Raw genomic sequence first — 24,149 nt, 5'->3', positions numbered from 1 at the left:
CAGGGCCACACTGTGGGTAGCAGGTAAGTCCGTCTTCTTTTTGGTGGACATGGGGGCTACTTACTCTGTTTTACCTTCCTTTCACAGGTGTTTACATCCTTCCCAGGTCTCAGTCATGGGTGTCACAGGAATCCCCTCTAAGCCTCTGGAGTCAGGTCCAGTAGCCTGCACATTTGAGGGCCATCCTCTTATCCACTCATTTCTAGTCATCCTCTCCGGTCCCATCCCTTTGTTAGGGAGTAATCTCCTATCCAAGCTTGGTGCCTCTATCTCCCTGCCACTTAGTCATCCCCAACCGAGTTCACTCATCAGTTTAACCACTGTAAGTTGTGGCCTGAGGCCTCCGTGGACCCTCCTGTACTGTTGACCAATGTTAACCTCATGGTCTGGGACCATGTAGGAGTAGAGGTGTCTACTCCTGTAGTGGTGAGCCATCATGCTCTGGTCCTCATCCACCTCAAGGACCCATCCTCCTTTCCTTCTAGCCCCCAATTTCCTATTTCTCAAGCCCATCGCAAGGGCATCCAACCTATCATTAACCGTCTTCTTTCCCAAGGGCTTCTGGTACTAATTCTCCCTGTAACACTCCCATCCTTCCAGCCAAGAAGCCATTGGGGGCCTACCAGCTCATTCAAGACCTGCAGATAACGAGGCTGTAGTCCTTCTTCACCCGGTCATCCCTAACCCTTATATTCTCTTGTCTCAGGTTCCCCCACTTTACAGTTTTAGACTTTAAGGATGCATACTTCACCATCCCTCTACACCCCGATTCCCAGTTACTGTTTGCATTTACCTGGGAGGACTCAGACACCCACTGAACTAGACAACTAACTTGGACAGTCCTCCCTCAAGGCTTCTGGGACAGTCCTCACCTTTTCAGACAGGCACTGGTGGAAGATCTGTCCCATCATGACACGGGAGTCAGCACTCTCCTCCAGGATGTCAATGATCTCCTCCTATGTAGTCCCACAAAAGAGGCCTCTGTTCAAGACACAGCTTCCCTCCTAAACTTCCTAGCTCAGCAGGGATATAGAGTCTCTCCATCAAAAGCTCAGTTATCCACCCCACAAGTTACATACCTTGGAGTGGCCCAAACTCCCTCTTCCAGGGCACTCACAGTGAACCGAACAGCCACATTAGAGCTCATCTACCACCCACATCAGGAGCTGAGATCTTGTCGTTTCTCGGACTGGTGGGGTTTTTCTGACACTGGGTCCCTAACTTTGCCTTATTAGCTAAGCCTCTGTATGCTGCTGCCAAAGAAACACCCTCTGGGCCACTCACCTCTCCTACAGCAGTGGCCCATGCTTTTGAAGAACTGTGAAATACCCTCCTCTCCTCACCCCCGCTTATGCTGCCTAACCCTAACAAACCTTTTCTCTTATATACTATAGAAAAGATGGGAATAGCAACTGCGGTGCTGGTTCAGCCAGTAGGACCCAGACACTGACCAGTCACTTTTCTGTCAAAACAACTAGATCCCACCACCAAGGGGTGGCAACCCTGCCTTAGAGCCCTGGGAGCAGCAGCATGCCTTGCCAAAGAAGCTCTGAAACTAACCCTCCTACAGGTGATAACAGTATATTCTCATCATTTACAGGACCTTCTGGGCCACAAATCCTTGGCCTCTCTCAGCCCATCATCAGTGCAGGAATTTCACCTCCTATTTATTGAACACCCCCAGTTAACTTTACAGGTGTCACCAACATTATACCCAACCACCCTCCTTCCTCCCACTGGTTTGTCTGCCACGCCCAGCCACTCCTGCATGGAGCTGGTGGAAACCCTTCGACTCCCATGCGAAGGACTCCAGGACACGCCTCTCACTGACCCAGACTTAACTCTGTTTGTGGATGGAAGCTCAATCAGGGATTCAAATGGGTGCAGGCAGGCAGCCTATGTGGTAGTTTCCTCCTCAGAAATAGTGGAGGCGGCTCCCATGCCAATGGGGACCACCTCCCAAAAGGCAGAACTAGTAGCCCTCACCCGAGCCTTACAGTTGGTGGTGAGACTAGGGTCTTCACTTCATTTTTATAAGCTACTATCATCACAACTAATAGAAGACATACAACAAGGGGCAGACATGGTCTTAGATTTACAGACATAACTAGACTCCCTTGCCAACATGGTCCTCCAAAATTGGAGAGGCCTAGATTTACTAACAGCCAGGGAAGGGGGAATATGCCTGTTCCTAAAAGAAGAGTGTTGCTTTTATGCCAACAGGTCAGGCATAGTCAAAGACAGGATCAAACAACTACAAGAAAACCTTCAAAAACGCAGGGAAGACCTAACTAAAAACCCTTTCTCTGGATGGTGGCAGTCTCAACTCCTACCTTGGCTCCTCCCTGTTATAACCCCACTAATTGTTGTATTTATTCTTCTGTCAGCAGCTCCTTGTATTTTTAAGTTCCTACAACAATGCCTGGCTGAACTATCTCACATTGCAGTAAACCAAATGCTGGTACATCAGTACCTCCAAGCCTCCTCCGGCCTCCCACTAGCCTTAACCCTGCTGCACCACCCCTCTTCAGCTGGAAGTAGCCAGATCGAGTCAGCACCCATTATAACCAAAAGGCTGGAATGTAAGGCTGGAGGCACCTGAGGGAGGGGTGAGCACATCAGATGAGCTCTGCCCTCACCAAATAAAGAGGGCAGCAAAGCCTCCAACCTTGGCCTAGTAAGGGAAAGAGACCAACAGATTCTGGCCTGATTATGTGCCAAAATCCCCGGCTGCTGCCCCCAACCTGGAAAAGGAGTAGTAACTTTCTAGTCCTTTGTCTACTGTAAGGGCCAATGACACGTGCCTTAGGCTAGCAAATCCTCACGCCACTGTAAACATATGCTCTCCCTCCCCCTAACTTCTTTATAAACTCACTGCCTGCCCTGCTGGGTGAGACTTCTTCGGCCTGTGACTAACCAGACCAGCGAACCTTGTCTGGGATTGTGCCCTATTAAAATTTTGGCTCCTTTGTTGCCTCCTCGCCTGGTCATTTCAGCTCGATTTTACCTTATAACTACTATATTACAGAAATTAAAAGCTTTGTAAGGGAATACTGTGAACAACTTTATGACTACAAATGAGGCAACTTAGACAAAAATGGAAAAAGTCCGAGAAAGATGGAAATGACCATACTTGAAGCACAGAAAATTTGAAAAGTCCTATAACAAAGTAAATTACTAATTTAAAAATCTTTCTGCACAAAAAGCCCTGGCCCAGATGGCTTAATACAGAATTCTAAATATTTAAAGATGAAGTTACACCAGTAAAAACTCCGGAAGAAGGAAGAGAAGGGAGCATGTCCCACTTTATTCTATGTGAGCAGTTTTACCCTAATAATAAAGCCAGACAAAGGCATCACATGAAAAGAAAAACTACATTTCAATTTTCCTCATGAATGTAGATACAAAAATTCTCAAGAAAAATATTAAGAAACCAAACCCAGTAACATATAAAAAGATTATACTCCATGACCATGCAGAATTTATCTGAGAAATAAAAATTGGGTTTAACAGGGCGGAGCCAGGATGGCGGCGTGAGTAGAGCAGTGGAAATCTCCTCCCAAAAACACATAGAGCTATGAAAATATAACAAAGAAAAATCTTCCTAAAATAGAGACCACAGGACACAGGACAACATCCAGACCACATCCACACCTGCAAGAACTCAGCGCCTTGCGAAGGGGGTAAGATACAAGCCCCGGCCCAGCGGGACCCGAGCGCCCCTCCCCCCGGCTCCCGGCGGGTGGAAAGAAACCGGAGCGGTTTTTTTTTGGCGAGTGCTTTTTGGAAGCCTTAAACGGACCGGCCCCCGTTGCTAGGGAGGCAGGGTGGCGGGACCGGTGAGCAGCTGCCTGGGACAGGCACCTGAGGACAAAGAATATCCTGCGTTTCTCCCTGCGGGACCGGCGGGCGGGTGCCTGAGACCGGTGCCTGAGGATGGAGGAAATCGCGCATTATTCCCCTTTTTTTTTTTTTCTCTTTTTGGCGAGCGCTTTTTGGAAGCCTTAAAGGGACAGGGACCCCGGTGCTAGGGAGGCAGGGTGGTGGGACTGGTGAGCGGGTGCCTGGGACCGGTGCCTAAGGACAAAGAATATCCCACGTTTTTCCCTGCGGGACCGGGGGGCGGGTGCCTGAGACCGGCAACTGAGGACGGAGGAAATCGCGCATTTTTCCCCTTTTTTTTCTCTCTTTTTGGCGAGTTCTTTTTGGAAGCCTTAAAGGGACAGGGACCCCAGTGCTAGGGAGGCAGGGCGGCAGGACTGGTGAGCGGGTGCCTGGGATCAGCGCCTGAGGACAAAGAATATCAAGCATTCCTTCCCTGAGGGACAGGTGGGTGGGTGCTCTTTGGAAGCCTTGAAAGGACAGGGACCCTGGTGCTAGGGAGACAGGGCAGCAGGACCAGTGAGCAGGTGCCTGGGACCGGCACCTGAGGACAAAAAAAAAAAAAAAATCGTGTGTTTTTTCCTTTTTTTTTCTTTCTGTTCCCTCTCTCATTGTTGCTGTTGTTGTTTTGGTTTGGAGAGTGCTTTTTGGAAGTCTTAAAGGGGCAGGACAGGTCACTTAGACCAGAGGCAGGGAATCTGGGGATCTCTGGGCACTCTAACCCCCTGGGCAGCAGGGAGCACAGAGGCCCCTTATGGAGATAAATAGCCTCTAGGCCACTCCCCCTCCAACGGGGCTCCACCATTTTGGAGGAACAGCCCCAGCCAGGCCAAGCCCACAGCAACAGCAGAGATAAACCACAAAGCAACTGGGCAGGAAGCAGAAGCCCTGTCTGCACACAGCTGCCCAGCACAAGCCACTAGAGGTCGCTATTCTCCCAGGAGAGGAAGGCCACAAACCAACAAGAAGGGAAGCTCTTCCAGCGGTCACTTGTACCAGCTCTGCAAACTATCTCTATCACCATGAAAAGGCAAAACTACAGGCAGACAAAGATCACAGAGACAACACCTGAGAGGGAGACAGACCTAACTAGTCCTCCTGAAAAAGAATTCAAAATAAAAATCATGAACATGCTGACAGAGATGCAGAGAAAAATGCAAGAGCAATGGGATGAGATGCAGAGAAAAATGCAAGAGCAGTGGGATGAGATGCAGAGAAAAATGCAAGAGCAGTGGGATGAAGTCCAGAAGGAGATCACAGATGTCAGGAAGGAGATCACAGAAGTGAAACAATCCCTGGAAGGATTTATAAGCAGAATGGATAAGATGCAAAAGGCCATTGAAGGAATAGAAGCCAGAGAACAGGAACGTATAGAAGCTGACATAGAGAGAGATAAAAGGATCTCCAGGAATGAAACAACACTAAGAGAAATATGTGACCAATACAAAAGGAATAATATTCGTATTATAGGGATACCAGAAGAAGAAGAAAGAGGAAAAGGGATAGAAAGTCTCTTTGAAGAAATAATTGCTGAAAACTTCCCCAAACTGGGGGAGGAAATAATCGAACAGACCATGGAATTACACAGAACTCCCAACAGAAAGGATCCAAGGAGGACAACACCAAGACACATAGTAATTAAAATGGCAAGGATCAAGGACAAGGAAAGAGTTTTAAAGGCAGCTAGAGAGACAAAGGTCACCTATAAAGGAAAACCCATCAGGCTAACATCAGACTTCTCGACAGAAACCCTACAGGCCCGAAAAGAATGGCATGATATACTTAACGCAATGAAACAGAAGGGCCTTGAACCAAGGATACTGTATCCAGCACGACTATCATTTAAATATGATGGCGGGATTAAACAATTCCCAGACAAGCAAAAGCTGAGGGAATTTGCTTCCCACAAACCACCTCTACAGGGCATCCTACAGGGACTGCTCTAAATGGGAGCACCCTTAAAAAGAGCACAGAACATAACACACAACATATGAAGAATGGAGGAGGAGGAATAAGAAGGGAGAGAAGAAAAGAATCTCCAGACAGTGTATATAACAGCTCAATAAGCGAGCTAAGTTAGGCAGTAAGATACTAAAGAAGCTAACCTTGAACCTTTGGTAACCACGAATCTAAAGCCTGCAATGGCAATAAGTACATATCTTTCAATAGTCACCCTAAATGTAAATGGACTTAATGCACCAATCAAAAGACATAGAGTAATAGAATGGATAAAAAAGCAAGACCCATCTATATGCTGCTTACAAGAAACTCACCTTAAACCCAAAGATAAGCATAGACTAAAAGTCAAGGGATGGAAAAACATATTTCAGGCAAACAACAGTGAGAAGAAAGCAGGGGTTGCAGTACTAATATCAGACAAAATGACTTCAAAACAAAGAAAGTAACAAGGATAAAGAAGGATACTACATAATGATAAAGGGCTCAGTACAACAAGAGGATATAACCATTCTAAATATATATGCACCCAATACAGGAGCACCAGCATATGTGAAGCAAATACTAACAGAACTAAAGAGGGAAATAGACTGCAATGCATTCATTTTAGGAGACTTCAACACACCACTCACCCCAAAGGATAGATCCACCGGGCAGAAAATAAGTAAAGACACACAGGCACTGAACAACACACTAGAACAGATGGACCGAATAGACATCTATAGAACTCTACATCCAAAAGCAATGGGATATACATTCTTCTCAAGTGCACATGGAACATTCTCCAGAATAGACCACATACTAGCTCACAAAAAGAGCCTCAGTAAATTCCAAAATATTGAAATTCTCCCAACCAATTTTCAGACCACAAAGGTATGAAAGTAGAAATAAATTCTACAAAGAAAACAAAAAGGCTCACAAACACATGGAGGCTTAAAAACATGCTACTAAATAATCAATGGATCAATGAACAAATCAAAATAGAGATCAAGAAATATATAGAAACAAATGACAACAACAACACTAAGCCCCAACTTCTGTGGGATGCAGCGAAAGCAGTCATAAGAGGAAAGTATATAGCAATCCAGGCACACTTGAAGAAGGAAGAACAATCCCAAATGAATAGTCTAACATCACAATTATTAAAACTGGAAAAAGAAGAACAAATGAGGCCTAAAGTCAGCAGAAGGAGGGACATAGTAAAGATCAGAGAAGAAATAAACAAAATTGAGAAGAATAAAACAATAGCAAAAATCAATGAAACCAAGAGCTGGTTCTTTGAGAAAATAAACAAAATAGATAAGCCTCTAGCCCAACTTATTAAGAGAAAAAGAGAGTCAACACAAATCAACATAATCAGAAATGAGAATGGAAAAATCACGACAGACTCCACAGAAATACAAAGAATTATTAAAGACTACTATGAAAACCTATATGCCAACAAGCTGGAAAACCTAGAAGAAATGGACAACTTCCTAGAAAAATACAACCTCCTAAGACTGAACAAGGAAGAAACACAAAAGTTAAACAAACCAATTACAAGCAAAGAAATTGAAACAGTAATCAAAAAACTACCCAAGAACAAAACCCCGGGGCCGGACGGATTTACCTTGGAATTTTATCAGACACACAGAGAAGACATAATACCCATTCTCCTTAAAGTGTTCCACAAAATAGAAGAAGAGGGAATACTCCCAAACTCATTCTATGAGGCCAACATCACCCTAATACCAAAACCAGGCAAAGACCCCACCAAAAAAGAAAATTACAGACCAATATCCCTGATGAATGTAGATGCAAAAATACTCAATAAAATATTAGCAAACAGAATTCAACAGTATATCAAAAGGATCATACACCATGACCAAGTGGGGTTCATCCCAGGGATGCAAGGATGGTACAACATTCGAAAATCCATCAACATCATCCACCACATCAACAAAAAGAAAGACAAAAACCACATGATCATCTCCATAGATGCTGAAAAAGCATTTGACAAAATTCAACATCCATTCATGATAAAAATTCTCAGCAAAATGGGAATAGAGGGCAATACCTCAACATAATAAAGGCCATATATGATAAACCCACAGCCAGCATTATACTGAACAGCGAGTAGCTGAAAGCATTTCCTCTGAGATCGGGAACCAGACAGGGATGCCCACTCTCCCCACTGTTATTTAACATAGTACTGGAGGTCCTAGCCACGGCAATCAGACAAAACAAAGAAATACAAGGAATCCAGATTGGTAAAGAAGAAGTTAAACTGTCACTATTTGCAGATGATATGATACTGTACATAAAAAACCCTAAAGACTCCACTCCAAAACTACTAGAACTGATATCAGAATACAGCAAAGTTGCAGGATACAAAATTAACACACAGAAATCTGTAGCTTTCCTATACACTAACAACGAATCAATAGAAAGAGAAATCAGGAAAACAATTCCATTCACCATTGCATCAAAAAGAATAAAATACCTAGGAATAAACCTAACCAAAGAAGTGAAAGACTTATACTCTGAAAACTACAAGTCACTCTTAAGAGAAATTAAAGGGGACACTAACAGATGGAAACTCATCCCATGCTCATGGCTAGGAAGAATTAATATTGTCAAAATGGCCATCCTGCCCAAAGCAATATACAGATTTGATGCAATCCCTCTCAAATTACCAGGAACATTCTTCAATGAATTGGAACAAATAATTCAAAAATTCGTATGGAAACACCAAAGACCCCGAATAGCCAAAGCAATCCTGAAAAAGAAGAATAAAGTAGGGGGAATCTCACTCCCCAACTTCAAGCTCTACTACAAAGCCATAGTAATCAAGACAATTTGGTACTGGCACAAGAACAGAGCCACAGACCAGTGGAACAGATTAGAGACCCCAGAAATTAACCCAAACATATATGGTCAATTAATATTTGATAAAGGAGCCATGGACATACAATGGCAAAATGACAGTCTCTTCAACAGATGGTGCTGGCAAAACTGGACAGCTACATGTAGGACCATTGTCTAACCCCATATACAAAGGTAAACTCAAAATGGATCAAAGACCTGAATGTAAGGCATGAAACCATTAAACTCTTGGAAAAAAACATAGGCAAAAACCTCTTAGACATATACATGAGTGATCTCTTCTTGAACATATCTCCCCGGGCAAGGAAAACAACAGCAAAAATGAGCAAGTGGGACTACATTAAGCTGAAAAGCTTCTGTACAGCGAAAGACACCATCAATAGAACAAAAAGGAACCCTACAGTATGGGAGAATATATTTGAACATGACAGATCCGATAAAGGCTTGACGTCCAGAATATATAAAGAGCTCACACGCCTCAACAAACAAAAAACAAATAACCCAATTAAAAAATGGGCAGAGGAACTGAATAGACAGTTCTCCAAAAAAGAAATACAGATGGCCAAGAGACACATGAAAAGATGCTCCACATCGCTAATTATCAGAGAAATGCAAATTAAAACTACAATGAGGTATCACCTCACACCAGTAAGGATAGCTGCCATCCAAAAGACAAACAACAACAAATGTTGGCGAGGCTGTGGAGAAAGGGGAACCCTCCTACGCTGCTGGTGGGAATGTAAATCAGTTCAACCATTGTGGAAAGCAGTTTGGAGGTTCATCAAAATGCTCAAAACAGACCTACCTTTTGACCCAGGAATTCCACTCCTAGGAATTTACCCTAAGAACGCAGCAATCAAGTTTGAGAAAGACAGATGCACTCCTATGTTTATCGCAGCACTATTTACAATAGCCAAGAATTGGAAGCAACCTAAATGTCCATCGATAGACGAATGGATAAAGAAGATGTGGTACATATACACAATGGAGTACTACTCAGCCATAAGAAGAGGGAAAATCCTACCATTTTCAGCAACATGGATGGAGCTGGAGAGTATTATGCTCAGTGAAATAAGCCAAGCAGAGAAAGAGAAATACCAAATGATTTCACTCATCTGAGGAGTATAGGAACAAAGGAAAAACTGAAGGAACAAAACAGCAGTGGAATTAGAGAACCCAAAAATGGACTAACAGGTACCAAAGGGAAAGGAACTGGGGAGGATGGGTGAGCAGGGAGGGATAAGGCGGGGGAGAAGAAGGTGGGTATTAAGATTAGCATGCATGGGGGGGGAGGGAGAAAGGGGAGGGTGGGCTGCACAACACAGAGAGGACGAGTAGTGACTCTACAACATTTTGCTAAGCTGATGGACAGTAACCGTAATGTGGTTCTTAGGGGGGACCTGATATAGGGGAGAGCATAGTAAACATAGTATTCTTCATGTAAGGGTAGATTAAAAATTAAAAAAAAAAAAAAAAAAAGAAAGAAAGAAAAGGGTGATTACTCCTTAACAGGATAAAACTATTGGTAAATCAAAGATCAACGCATGCTTTAAATATCCTTAATGTTGATCACTTAAAGGGTGTCAGATGATCAGCTATGGAGGTACTCTTTTCTGATAATATTCCTTTCTCTTAATTAAAAAAAAAAAAAAGCAGTTACTGTGTGCTGACCTCCAATGAGTTCTGCACAGTGGTATAGAGGGCATGTCAAAGTGTGGGCAAAGGGTCTGTTTGTTTCTATGCAGAAGATCAAGGCCTAGCTTGGATACCCAGAAAATAAACTAAGATATGATATGAGGAGGAGCTTCCGGCATCAGCACTCTCTGGAGGACTCGTGCCGGGGGATGATCATCAAAAAGCCTCCACAGGGATCCGGACGATGCTGCGGTTGTGGCTGCATCCAGCCCACCGTCTCCTGGACTTGCCATAGGAATGAGGAGGGAGATGTCTAGGCTGTCATGTGCATACAGTGAGACAACGAATTTGACCGGATCTGTACTGTTGGAACTCATCCAGGAGTTGGGAGGCGTGCAAGTTGTAGCACTCCAAAATCTCATGACTATAGACTATCTATGGTTAAAAGAACATATGGGATGTGAACAGATCCCAGAAATGGGCTGCTTTAATTTGTCTGATGGTTCAAGTACAGTTGGACAATATCCATCATATCATAGATAAATTTTCACAAATGCCTAGGGTGCCTAAATGGTTTTCTTGGCTTCACTGGAGATGGATGGTAATTATAGATTTGCTTTGTTTATGTCACCGTATTCCTATTATGTTAATATGTCTGTGCAAATTAGTTAGTAGTTTAAAACCTATACATACTTAAGGTACTCTACAAGAAGATATGTCAAAGAAATAATCAATCCTCCCATGTTTCTTTCATATGCTACCTCTGTAGCTTTTCTTCTTCCTTCCTAATTACAACCCTTAAATAGAATTCATGCCTCATATCGAATTTACCGAGTATCATAATTCCTCCAGGTGGTAAAGATACCTCGAGACAAGTGCTGGGCATAGAAGCCACAGGGCATAAATCTGCAAAGAAGTAAAAAGCTAACCTTTGCAAACAATATGGCTTCTCTCTCACTTACCAACTTTACATTTCCCTGTATGGCCCCGGAAGATGACTGGTTAGCCAGAGACGGGTAAGATTCCTCAAGGGAGGAACAACCTAAGACAGGCACAGTCGCAGAGGGGCCATCAGGTGAGAAATTGGGGATCAACAGAGGTGAGGCTCAGAACCTCACCCCCCCCTGCTTTGAGAGAAATCTTCTGCATCCGTGGATGTCTTGCTGCCCTTGTCTAGCCTGGATTAATACTTAGTCCATAGGCACACACCTGATCATCTGATCATCTACATTTGCCCTCTTACAGCACTAAACTATGTTTTCTACCTTTATCTTGCATCTAACTACCACTTCAGCATTTTATTAAAAATAAAAATAATAATAATAATGATAGGAGAAATGTGGGATCAACATATAAATCAAGTACAAAAATCAAACGAATATTCATATTTGACCTGATTGTTTATAGGTCATAATGCATGATCAAAACCGAAAGTTTCTGTGATGAATGCCCTTGTACTGTTCACCATGTAAGAATTTATTCACTATGTAAGAATTCGTTCACCACGTAAGAACTTGTTCATTATGCTTCAGAAGATTGGAGACTGATGAGAATTAGGCTGGAGATGGATTAATGATTGTACATTGAGCGTTGACCCCCCTATACTGAATTTTATTGTTGTTAACAACATTTTGATCAATAAATATGAGAGAGGCCCTCTCAAAAAAAAAATTGGGTTTAACATCCAAAAGTCAATGTAACACACCATATTAATAGAATAAGGAACTATATCCAACATTTCATCTCAATAAACACAGAAAAAGTATTTGACAAAGTCTAAGAGTCAATCATAATAAGAGCTGTCAACAAACAAGGAATAGAAGTTAATTTCTTCAACCTGGTAAAGGACATTGATGAAAAATTTACAGCTAACATCATACTTAAGTGTGAAAGATTGAATGGTTTCTCCCTAAGTGTTAGTGAAAGGAAAGGAGCGACACACAGCAGCAATTCACCAGAGAAATCTGCTTTATTAGGGAAAGGTGCTGGGTTATATAGGAAGGGGCATGGGGTAATTGTGGTGTTACTTCTATGGGGCTAGAGGCTGTTGTCTAGGTGCTGGGATTGGGAGGGGGACGAGAGGTGATTGGGCTTCAGGTGGCGCTGGCGGGAACAGAGGACCCCGAAGAGAAGCCGGAAGTTTGCCATCTTACTCGTGGGGGCCCTTCATTCCCCCCTTTTTCCTCTATGGGGTTGTGACGTTGCTTTCTCTCTGACTGCTTCCTACTGAACAGGGGCGGAGAAGGGAGTGAGGGCTTGAGGATTGGGAGGAAAGGGTTGATAGGACTCCCCACAGTAAGGATGAGTAGATGTGGACTTCTTCAGGTTGGAAATCAATGAAGGTTCCCTGTAACCATAGGTCGAAGACCTGTTGATTCCAATGGTGCCAAGAGAATATGGGTGTCAGGAGCCAGGTGTCTGCGGCCATTGCTTCCAGGAACAGTTTCCAGTGGAGAGAGGGGTCCATCTCAGCGTGTGGTGAGGAGGTCACGTGAGGGTGAGGGATCTTCTGTGGCCAGAAGCTGGTAGTTGCTGAGTAAAAGCTGGTTGAAAGCTTGATTAGAGATTTTTCCAACTTGGGATTTGATGAACTTTATTATACAGGGTAAGAAGAGACAGGCGAGAAGAATGATTATTATGGGGCCTGCAATGGGCCAGAGCCAGGTGAGGAGGGGGTTTGTTAGTATTGATGAGAATGGGTTGGAATTGGAAGCAGAGTGGAGGCTAGAGGCAAGGTCGGTGAGTTTTGTGATCTCAGTTTTTACAATGCCAGATTCGTTGATGTAATAGCAGCACTCTTCCTGGAGGAAGACGCAGGTGCCGCCCTTCTCGGCTGTAAGCAGAGCTAGGGTCTGCCGTTTTTAAAGGGTGACCTTAGGTAGCAAAGTGACCTGTCTTTGGAGAGAGGCTAGGGAATCGGCAGTGGATATCAGGGCTCCCTCAGGTTTGGCGTTGAGATCTCTAACTGCCCATAGAGAGTGACCCAAGGCTCCTCCAGAAAACCCTGCCCCAATGGCTGAGGTGGTCAAAGAGATACTGACCATAATGGGAAGGAAAGCAGCCCTTTTTGTGCACCAGGGCAAGGGAGGTTGGAGCTCAAGAAATTCTGCCATGCTGTAAAGTGTAAGCTGTGGGATTAGGGTGATGAGAATGCAGGGTGTATCGGAGTTGAGAGGCAGTGAGTTGAAACGACTGCCATTACACCAAAAGAAGTGTCCCGGTTGTGTAAAAGTCTTAGAGCCAGAGGTAGGGGTGTAGATAGAGAGGCAGTGAAGTGCGCTGGAGAGGGGTAGAGTTGGGCCTACACAGTGGTGGATGGTGAGATTATCTGCATATTCTGGTTCCCATAGGGGTATGTCTGCCAGGGGGTGGAGGGGTTGTCCTTCTGCATGGAAGGAGTAGTTGGAAATATTAAGGGGCACAGCAGCCAGCAGTGTGCGCTGTAGTGATGTGCACAAGAAACATTTGGTGGTGTTGAGGGTATGGTTGAGAAAGATGGTGGAGTCTTGAATGAGCTGTAACCAAGAGTAGGAGGAATAAGAAGATGAAGAGGCGCCATCAAGAGTTTGACTTTTTTGAAATGTCTGATATCTGATGCAACTTGAGAGATCAGGGAGTGAGAGGGAACATACTCTCGAGAGATATGAAGGGTACTGTGGGGGGTCGAGGATCCCCCATAGTAAACTGAGGCTGTGACCCTGGCGGCCCATCAAGAGTGCCAGGGATCTGGGATTGATAAGGAGAATGAGCCATTGGGATATTTCATGAAATGGTTGGAGGAGTAATACTGTGGGTACTGGAAGTTACCCATGTAGTGAATGGTGCAAGACCAGTAGGGACATCCCCTGTAGGTGTCTTGCCATCACCTGCAATAGGCTTGTCTTTGGTCATAGAGGAAGCAGAGGTAGGGAGAATAAAGGTAGCTGTTAGTGAACACTTCATTGGAGGGAGGAAAGTGGAGGTACAAAGGCTCAGAGCAGCCTTTCAGAGGGCAGTCTGATGTGGTAATGAGTGCAGTAACTTTTGTTTGATGCTGTGTGTAAGTCTGTCTGACTTTGAATCGCCATACAAAGGAGGCTGGGGTGGCGGGGAAGACAATAGGAATGAGGAAAAAAAGCAAGAGAGCGGTAAAGGAGGAAAAAGTCATGATTCGGGTATGGATGGCAAAAGGGGTGAACGGGAGATGTGGACTTTCAAGGGATCAGAGGAATGAGGCGTGGTAGAGTAGACAGCATCTTGGGCTGTATCCGAAGGACTCTGGATTGTGACTGATGGGTCTTGGGTGTCCAGAGAAGGTGGGTCCTGGGTATTTGGTTTCAACCTGGAGATATGAATCCAAGGGGTGACAGAGTTATCACGCAGTGAGAGCTTGGCGGCCGAGGGGGTGCAGAGAATAACTGGGTGTGTATCTTCCCATTTCGGGGTGAGAGAGGGCCGATCCTCTGGCGGCTTATAAAACACTAGTTGGCCGGGCTGTAAGACAGGAGGATTTTGGGAGGCGGATGGATCAGGAAGGAGCCAATCCTGATATTTCCACAATTCAGTGCAGAGGAGAGAGAGTAGTGGAAGGGCAATATTGGGAGGAATTGGTCCTTTGTGGGAAGGGAGCCCCAGGGGTAGAATCAGGCAGCTGTACATGATCTCAAAGGGCGACAATAAGGAAGGTTTCTTTGGGAGGGCCCGAATGCGGAGTAGAGCTAAGGGAAGTAAGCGAACCCAGGCAAGGTGTAGTTCTAGAGATAGTTTGGTCAGGATGTCCTTTAGAGTCCTATTGGCTCTTTCTACTTTTCCCGAAGCTTGTGGTTGATAAGGACAATGTAAATGCCAGGGGAGCAAGAGCGACTTGGAGAGGTTCTGGATAATTTGGGCAGTGAACTCAGGGCCATTATCTGATTGGAAGGAAGTGGGCATCCCGAACCTAGGAAAGATCTGGGTGAGGAGGATAGAGGCAACTGCGGACGCTCATTTGTTAGTGGTGGGGAAAGCTTCGACCCATCCTGAAAATGTATCTACTAACACGAGTAGGTATCTGGTACGCCGTACAGGGGGCATGTTAGTGAAGTCTATTTGCCAATCTGCAGCGGGGACATTACCCCAGCCAGGCCTAGAAAGGAAAGGATTTCTGTCTTGGTTTTGGGAATGGGCAGGTCAGAGAGGAGTCATTTTCTGTCTAAGGTAATGGACTTTCTTTGTTGAGACAGAAGGAATCTGAGGTAAGTGACAGAAGGGGAAGAGATTTGAGCTTTGATGGGGGATACCTGGTAACCTCTGGAAGCTAGAAGGTTAAGTAGGGAGGCAGTTTCAAGTTGAGACTGTTCCCACGAGGGACTGCAGAGTAGAAGATCGTCTACATATTGTAATAAGGTGTACTCGGAGTGATCATGATGAAACTGTTTGAGGTCCTGATCTAGGACCTGTCCAAAAACATGGGGACTATCTCGGAAGCCTTATGGCAAAACTGTCCAGGTGAGTTGTTCAGAATGTCTTGTGTATGGGTCCGTCCAGGTGAAGATGAAAAAATCTTGGGAGGAGGGGTCCAGAGGGATAGAAAAAAATGCGTCCTTGAGATCTAGGACTGAGAAGTGGGATGCCGAGGCAGGGATCTGCGATAAAAGGTTTGAAACTAAGGGATGGATAGGGACAACGGCCATGTTGATGAGGCGAAGGTCTTGGACAAGGCAGAAAGATCTGTTGGTTTTTTTTAACAGCTAATATGGGGGTATTAAATGAGGAGTGAGTGGGTCTGAGGAAATTTTTGTTTAAGAGATCCTGAATGATGGGTTGGAGGCTTATGAGCGCTGAAGTGGTTAGGGGGTATTGGGCCTGACAGATATGCTGAGAGGGGTCATGTAATTTGATAGAGGCAGGAGTACATAGAGCCATGGAGGGGCTTGCAATGTCCCAAACTTTGGGATTTACAGGGTGTATGAGGGTGGAAGCGGAGCTTTCATTGGGTAGAGGGGGCTCATTGGCTATGAGGGCCATCAGAAAGGGAGTACTGGGGGCTGTGGGAGTGGATATAGTTATGGAAACATGGAGGAGAGAAAGGATGTCCCATCTTAGTAAAGGGATGGGACACTGGGGCATAACCAGGAAGGAGTGGGAGAAAGGTACGGGATTGTCCTGGATTGTGCATAAAAGGGGAGGGGTTTTCAATGGGAAGATCTGTTTACCTCCTACCCCAACTATAGGAGTAATGGCAGGCATGGTAGGGCCCCGGTATTCTCGCCAGACTGAGAAGGTGGCTCCTGTATCTAGGAGGAAGGAGATGGGGTGACCGTCTACTATTAAAGTAACTCTGGGCTCCTGTTTGGTGATGGAAATGGTTGGGCGAGAAGCCCCTGGGCCCTGTCAATCTTCTTCTGCCAGCCCCACTATGGCAGGCTTAGGATGGGAGTTGTTCGTCTAGCCTCCCCTTCGGGTGGTTGAGCAATCAGACCCCCAGTGGCCCTTTTTGTGGCATGTGGGGCATGGGGTGGTAGGAGATCTGGGTTAGGGGCATGCCCTTGACCAATGTCCTTCTTTTCCACACTTGAAACAAGCTCCTAGGGGGTCTTATTTGTAGAGGGGTGCCCAGGTTGTGGTTTTATCAGCTGGGCCAACATTTGGAAATTGGCCTGATCAGCCTTTGTTTACAGCGTTCTTTCTCCTCCTCCCGGTTATGGAAGACTTTAAAGGCCACTGTTAGGATCTCAGTTTGTGGGGTAGTGGGGCCCTGTTCTAACTTTTTGAGTTTAGCTTTAATGTCGGGGTAGCTTTGAGCTAGGAAGTATGTCATAAGGACATGTCTTCCGTCAGGCGTTTCTGGGTCTTGGCTGGTATACTGTAATAGGGCTTGAGTGAGTCTGTCTAAGAACTCAGAGGGAGTTTCCTCCCTCCTTTGAATTATGTCTTGGAGCTTTTGAAAATTGACTACTTTACGAGCTGCCTTTTTCAGACCTGCTACTAAGCAGCAGGCGAAGATATCTCGAGAGTGCAGACCCACGGCAGTGTTATAATCCCAGTGTGGGTCTTGTTCAGGGACAGCGGTGCGGCCAGGGGGATAGGTGGGGTCAGTCCTGTGGGTTTCGGTAGCGTACGTTTGGGCGAAGTCCCAAACTCGTCTATGCTCTTCAGGGAGGAGGGTTTTGGCTAGGAGGATGAAAACGTCATGATGTGTGAGGCTGTAAGACTGGAGGGTCCATTGAAACTCCCTGATGTATGTCGTGGGATCAGTGGAAAAGGAACCTAGGCGTTCCTCAAGTTGGGGTAAATCTCCTAAGGAGAAAGGGACGTGAACGCGCATGATACCTTCAGATCCTGCTACCTCCCGGAGGGGGCCGATAATTTTGGGAGGCCCTTGGGACCGAGTCTGAGGGGGCCTGAAGGGTTCTGGCTCAGTCTGTGGGGTGGAAACAGGTGGTGGGGGCAAAGACGTGATAATTTTGGGAGGCCCTCGGGACCGAATCTGAGGGGGCAAAGACAGAGGAGGCTCCTGGGACTTAGGGGGGCTGAAAGGCTCAGGCTCGATCTTCGGGGTGGGGGTTAAGGGGACGAAGGTGGAGGGGGTGAGGTGGGGGAGGAGATGATGGTGGTGGAAGGAGAGGCGGGGGAAGGGAGGGGACCTGAGGCTTCTGCGGGGGAGGAGGTGTAGGCAGCGGCAATGGTGGTGGTGGAGGAAGGGGGAGGGGCTGTTGTAGGAGAGGAGGGGGAAGGGAGAGGACCAGAGGCTCCTACAGGGGAGGAGGTGGCGGCTGCGGCAATGGCGGAAGAGGGCGGAGGGGTTGTAGGAGGTGTAGGGGCCAAAGGGGGAAGCCTGTATGGCGGAGGCTCGTTGGCTGGGTCAAAGGTAATCGAAGAGGGACTGGGAGTGTGTGGATGGGAGGGGGATGGCTTGCAGGCTAGGAGAACTTGGGGTGGGGAGCAGGTGGTGCAGAGGCTGGGATTTTGAGCTAGGAGGTGAAAAGCTTCAATATAGGGAATCTCCTTCCATTTTTTCATTCGCTGGCAGTAGTTAAAAGATCGCGAGTGATGTTAGGATCAAGAGTTCCCCCTGCGGGCCATTGGTTGTTATTGTCTAGGGGGTATGTCGGCCAATCTTGGGAACAGTATTTATGGAGAAGTTTTGGTTTTATATCAGGTGTCAGGGAGAGGGTGGCTAGATACTTGAGCAGGCATTTAAGAGGTGAACTGTCAGGGAGGGATGAGGAGGCTCCCATGGCTAAAGGACAGAGGAGTAGACAAACAGTGGAAGAAGAACAGAGATCCTTGGACTGGGAGCAGACTGCAAGGAGACAAAGGGTGTCCCCGATGATCCTTGGTGGTCTGCAGAAACTCGTATATGGTCGGAATTTCTTAGGAAGTGTGGGTCATCACCCAGACTTCTCTAAGAAGGCAGAGTGCCGGAGTCACGAGGAACCTAGTACTAGGAATTTTCGGCGGAAGGAACAGAAGGAGGAAGAGAGGGTAAAGGGAGCGTTCTCATCTGCAAAGGAGTCACCTCGTTTATGACTGTCGAAGGAGGGGCCTGAAAGTCTGCCGCAGCCGTGAAGGCCTGAGGTGGGAATTTTTTTTTTTGAGAGGGCATCTCTCATATTTATTGATCAAATGGTTGTTAACAACAATAAAATTCAGTATAGGGGGGTCAATGCTCAATGTACAATCATTAATCCATCTCAAGCCTAATTCTCGTCAGTCTCCAATCTTCTGAAGCATAACGAACAAGTTCTTACATGGTGAACGAATTCTTACAGAGTGAATAAATTCTTACATGGTGAACAGTACAAGGGCAGTCATCACAGAAACTTTCGGTTTTGATCATGCAATATGACCTATAAACCATCAGGTCAAATATGAATATTCATTTGATTTTTGTACTTGATTTATATGTTGATCCCACATTTCTCCTATTATTATTATTATTTTTATTTTTAATAAAATGCTGAAGTGGTAGGTAGATGCAAGATAAAGGTAGAAAACATAGTTTAGTGCTGTAAGAAGGCAAATATAGATGATCAGATGATCAGGTGTGTGCCTATGGACTAAGTATTAATCCAGGCTAGACAAGGGCAGCAAGACATCCACGGATGCAGAAGATTTCTCTCAAAGCAGGGGGGGTGAGGTTCTGAGCCTCACCTCTGTTGATCCCCAAATTCTCACCTGATGGCCCCCCTGCGACTGTGCCTGTCTTAGGTTGTTCCTCCCTTGAGGAATCTTACCCGTCTCTGGCTAACCAGTCATCTTCCGGGGCCATACAGGGAAATGTAAAGTTGGTAAGTGAGAGAGAAGCCATATTGTTTGCAAAGGTTAGCTTTTTACTTCTTTGCAGATTTATGCCCTGTGGCTTCTATGCCCAGCACTTGTCTCGAGGTATCTTTACCACCTGGAGGAATTATGATACTCGGTAAATTCGATATGAGGAACGAATTCTATTTAAGGTTTGTAATTAGGAAGGAAGAAGAAAAGCTATAGATGTAGCATATGAAGGAAACTTGGGAGGATTGATTATTTCTTTGACATATCTTCTTGTAGAGTACCTTAAGTATGTATAGGTTTTAAACTACTAACTAATTTGCACACACATATTAACATAATAGGAATACGGTGACATAAACAAAGCAAATCTATAATTACCAGCCATCTCCAGTGAAGCCAAGAAAACCATTTAGGCACCCTAGGCATTCTGAGGTGGGAATTTATGGCTGTTGGAGGAGGGGCCTGAGGGTCCGCCGCAGCCATGAAGGCCTGAGGCGGAGAGTTCCCTCCTCGTCCCCGAGCGTCAGGGCCTTGCCGGATGATCACGGTCAATGGTGCTGTGATAGCTCAGGGGAGAGCGGCCCACTCCGGGGGAAAACTTACCCAAAGGCCAGAGAGGAGTGGTGAGTGCAAGGAGCCAGTGCCAGAAAAAGAGGACGGGGGCAAGCTGCTACTGGTGTCAGGGGGAAGATGGGGCCCAGTTTGGGTGTCCTGTCTCCTGGGTTTTGGCACCAATGAAAGGAAGGAGCAACACACAGCAGCAATTCACCAGAGAATTCCGCTTTATTAGGGAAAGGTGCTGGGTTATACAGGAAGGGGCATGGGGTGATTGTGGTGTTACTTCTACAGGGCTGGTGGCTATTGGCTAGGTGCTGGGATTGGGAGGGGGCGAGAGGTGATTGGGCTTCAGGTGGCACCGGCGGGACCCGAGGACCCAGAAGAGAAGCAGGAAGTTCACCATCTTATGGGTGGGGGCCCTTCAGATCAGTCTCAGAAGTTTAACAATTTTATTAGTTTTTCCAAAGGACCAACTTTTCACTCTAATTCTCTTTATTGTATGTTTACTTTCTATTTTATTAATTTTGACTCTTACAGTTTTTCCTTCTACTCTTCATTATTGTACTTGTTTTTTTGACTTCTTGGGCTAATGCTTAACTCATCAGTTTTCCATTCTTTATTTGTTTAATGTATGAATTTATGCTCTAAGTTTCGTGGTATGTACTATTTTATTTGTGTCTTCAAACTTTATTATCATCATTTCTATTTAGTTCAATAGACTTTCTCATTTATATTGTGATGTATTATTTGACCCATAAAATATTTAAAATTGTATTCCATAATTTACAAATACATGAGGATTTTGTAGTCATCTGTTTCTGATTTCTAGCTTGATTGAATAGTTACCAAAGAATATACTCTGTGTGATTTCAGTCCTTTGAAATATGTTGAGATTACACAGTGGATGCTCAATTTTGGGAACTGTTCCAACTTTAAAAGAACACTGATTTGGTAACTGTTGGATACAGTACTCTACACAGACCCATGAGGCCGATTTTGTTTTTGTATTCGGCAAGTCTTTTATTACCTTGGCTAATACTTGTCTGTTTTGCCAGTTATTTACACATTTTAAAATCTCCTACTGTGCTTCTGGTTTTGCCCATTTTCCTTTGTGCTCAGTAAACTTTGAGGCTGTATTTCCAGGTATGCACAGGGCCTGAGAGGCCCAGACAGACATGAGGACTGTGTGGGCGGTGGCTGGGGACCCGTGTCACTGTCTGTGGTCCTGAACTGTTGTGTTCCTGGTCCTTTGTTTCTCTGAACTGGGGGCAGTGATACTTCCCACTGACTTTTGCAAGTCTTCTGAGACTGGGAAAGGGAAAGCTGCAATTGGGGGAGAAAGTAGAGAAAGGAAGGAGAGAAAAAGAAGAGGCGTCAGGAAAGCATAGCTGCCAAAGTATTGCCAGCAAGGAAGAAAAGAGGCTGTTGTTTTGACAATGTTTTCAAATATTCCCAGTTGCCAAGAAATTACTACTTTTTGGGGGAAAGTTTTGAGGGCTTATTCCTGTCATTTCCTGCCATGCCTCCAAATGCTACCCTTATGCAAGTTGGCCTTTTGTGTCCTTCAGTCCCAATACAAAACCAACTTACTGTTCTGAGAAGTTCAGAGATGACCACGGTCCAACTTCATGCACCTCCTCTTGTTCCTTTTGACTGGAATGCCTCCCCTTCTCCCCCTGCCTGTTTGGAGGACTCCTCATCCTAAACTCAGCTGGTTCACAAGTCTTGGAAGCATCAGCTTACCTGTTCAGGCAGGTTTAATTTTTCCTCCTCCAGGTATCAAGAGCAGCCTGCTTACTCCTTTCTGATAGCTCTGGTCATATTATCATTTCCATACTCTCACCTGGAGATGCTTGTGTACAGAGAACTGTGTTGTCATCTTCATCTCCCTGGCATCTTACATAGTTTTTGGCACACAGGAGATACTTAATAAAAGTTGAATCAAGAAGTGAGAGAGTGAAATGATTTCTGTAATCAGTAGATACAGCATATATTGGACAGTTCAGTCACTTTAACATTAGTTCACTCAGCAAACACTTATTAAGTTCATTCTCTGTATCAAAGCATCATGATAGGTGCCATGTGATATCTGTGGATAAGTTAATTATGGCATTTGTCCTCATATTGCTAAGGAAAACCACAAGAAGGTAGGCAGGTATGTATGGTAGAAGGAAAGGACTCTGGAAACAGGTTTTTATATAGAGCTTCATGAATCTTACCCTGGAAGATCAACTGGCAGTAAATAGGAGTGGGTGGGTTTTGGTTAGGCTAAGATCTGTAAAATGCTTATGGTAAAAGGTTGTTGAATTAGAGCCTGTTGTGAAGTTAGGAGGCACTAATGGCGCAGTAGGCACATAGTCACAGATCTTCTTAGTGAGGAACAGCTTGTGGGATCCACTGTATTCATGCCCTGAATTTACCTTGGTTCTGTCTGCCCTTGGAAGGCCAGGGCATTACACAGCAATCAGGAATAAACCCAAGGCTTAGTCAAATAAATAGGACAGCCTCCGTGTGGAATGTTGACCACACGGTGGTGCCATTTACTTCTTCAAATCCTCATTATTTAGACATTTCTCTTGTACCCCTGACTCTGGGACTAGCCTGGATGTGTCAACTCCTGCCTGTCAACTTTGAAGCTCAGTGCATTTCCTTCTTTTTATTCCTTCTAAGGGGATTGCTCTCCATGACTGGTGGGAACAATTCAAGATATCCATTGCTATGAGTTCTCAGAATTCATCTTCACATCTTAGATGATATAAGTTAAACTTGTCTCCTGAACTTGAGAAGTGATTGATATTAGGAAGCATGTTGACTTGATGCTGCCCTTCATTCATTTTCTAGGCTGGTACAGGAACGAGAAGAGAGAATCATCATCACTTCATCGAGGGCTCAATGAGCAAGTGAGGGTGGAAGAGAAGAGAGCTGCCATTCCATGACCACCTATTAGGTGCTAAGCTCCTTATATTGTCTATTTAAAACTTTCTAATAAACTTCTTGAAGTAGGCATTATTTCTGTTTTATAAATGAAGGAACTGAGGTTGGATGGGTACATTATTTGCCCAAAATCACATAGGCCAAATGCCAAATTCTGTTTTAAATCCAGGTTTGACAATCTTCACAGCTCCAGGTTCTTGTTTCTTCATGTGATTTGTAAGATGAAGCCCCTGTGACTGTAGCATTTGTAACTTACTTTAAGGAGACAAGATTCTAAAAAATATGTGTAATAAAAAAAGGTGGCAGCAACTTAAAATTGATGAAAGAGAGCTACTTTTATTGATAAGGAAATGGTCACCATATATGCTAAGTGAGGAAATGCAAGTAGTCTTCAGTAGAGACAAACAGTGAAATGTACTGTGCTCTCCACCCAGATCAAGATAGCACAGACAGCCTCTTCATGTTTCCTGCCAGTCAGTCTTCCCAAGGGTTAACCGTGAAAATTATTTCTATTGTTATAGGTTAGTGTTATCTGTTCTATATACAAATAAAACCAGCCACTGTGAATGCTCTCACTTACATGTCCGTGGCTGATCTATTCACTCATCTCCCTTGAATATCTACCTTCCCACCTGAAAGGAAAGGAGTGACACACAGCAGCAATTCACCGGAGAATTCTGCTTTATTAGGGAAAGGTGCTGGGTTATATAGGAAGGGGCATGAATTGATTGAGGAGTCACTTCTACAGGGCTGGTGGCTGTTGGCTAGGTGCTGGGATTGGGAGGGGAGCGAGAGGTGATTGGGCTTCAGGTGGCACCGGCGGGAACCGATGACCCCGAAGAGAAGCCGGAAGTTTGCCATCTTACTGGTGGGGGCCCTTCATTCCCCCCCTTTCTCCTCTATGGGGTTGTGGACGTTGCTTTCTCTCTGGCTGCTTCCTGCTTAACGGGGGTGGAGAAGGGAGTGAGGGCTTGAGGACATGGAGGAAAGGGTTGATAGGACTCCCTACAGTAAGGATGAGTGGATGTGGACTTCTTTAGGTTTGGAAATCAATGAAGGTTCCCTGTAACCATAGGTCGAGGACC

General features: G+C 45.1%; 1 long non-coding RNA gene across 2 annotated transcripts in view; it reads left to right on the top strand.

Moving 5' to 3' along the window:
• LOC140848523 (uncharacterized) overlaps positions 1-23,139 on the top strand; it is an 88,284-nt gene extending 65,145 nt beyond the window's left edge. Inside the window, exons 1-2 of one of the 2 annotated variants that reach the window (XR_012129563.1) lie at positions 3,532-3,683; positions 22,972-23,139. This is a non-coding gene — a long non-coding RNA (uncharacterized lncRNA). Of the gene's footprint in view, positions 1-3,531; positions 3,684-22,971 lie in introns of those variants that run through there. The other variant, XR_012129564.1, reaches the window with a different exon arrangement.
• Positions 23,140-24,149: the final 1,010 nt, after the last annotated feature.

This window comes from Manis javanica, chromosome 3, assembly GCF_040802235.1.
Source record: "Manis javanica isolate MJ-LG chromosome 3, MJ_LKY, whole genome shotgun sequence".
Classification (NCBI taxonomy): Eukaryota; Metazoa; Chordata; class Mammalia; order Pholidota; family Manidae; genus Manis; species Manis javanica.
This window is presented reverse-complemented; position numbering and strand designations above follow the sequence as displayed.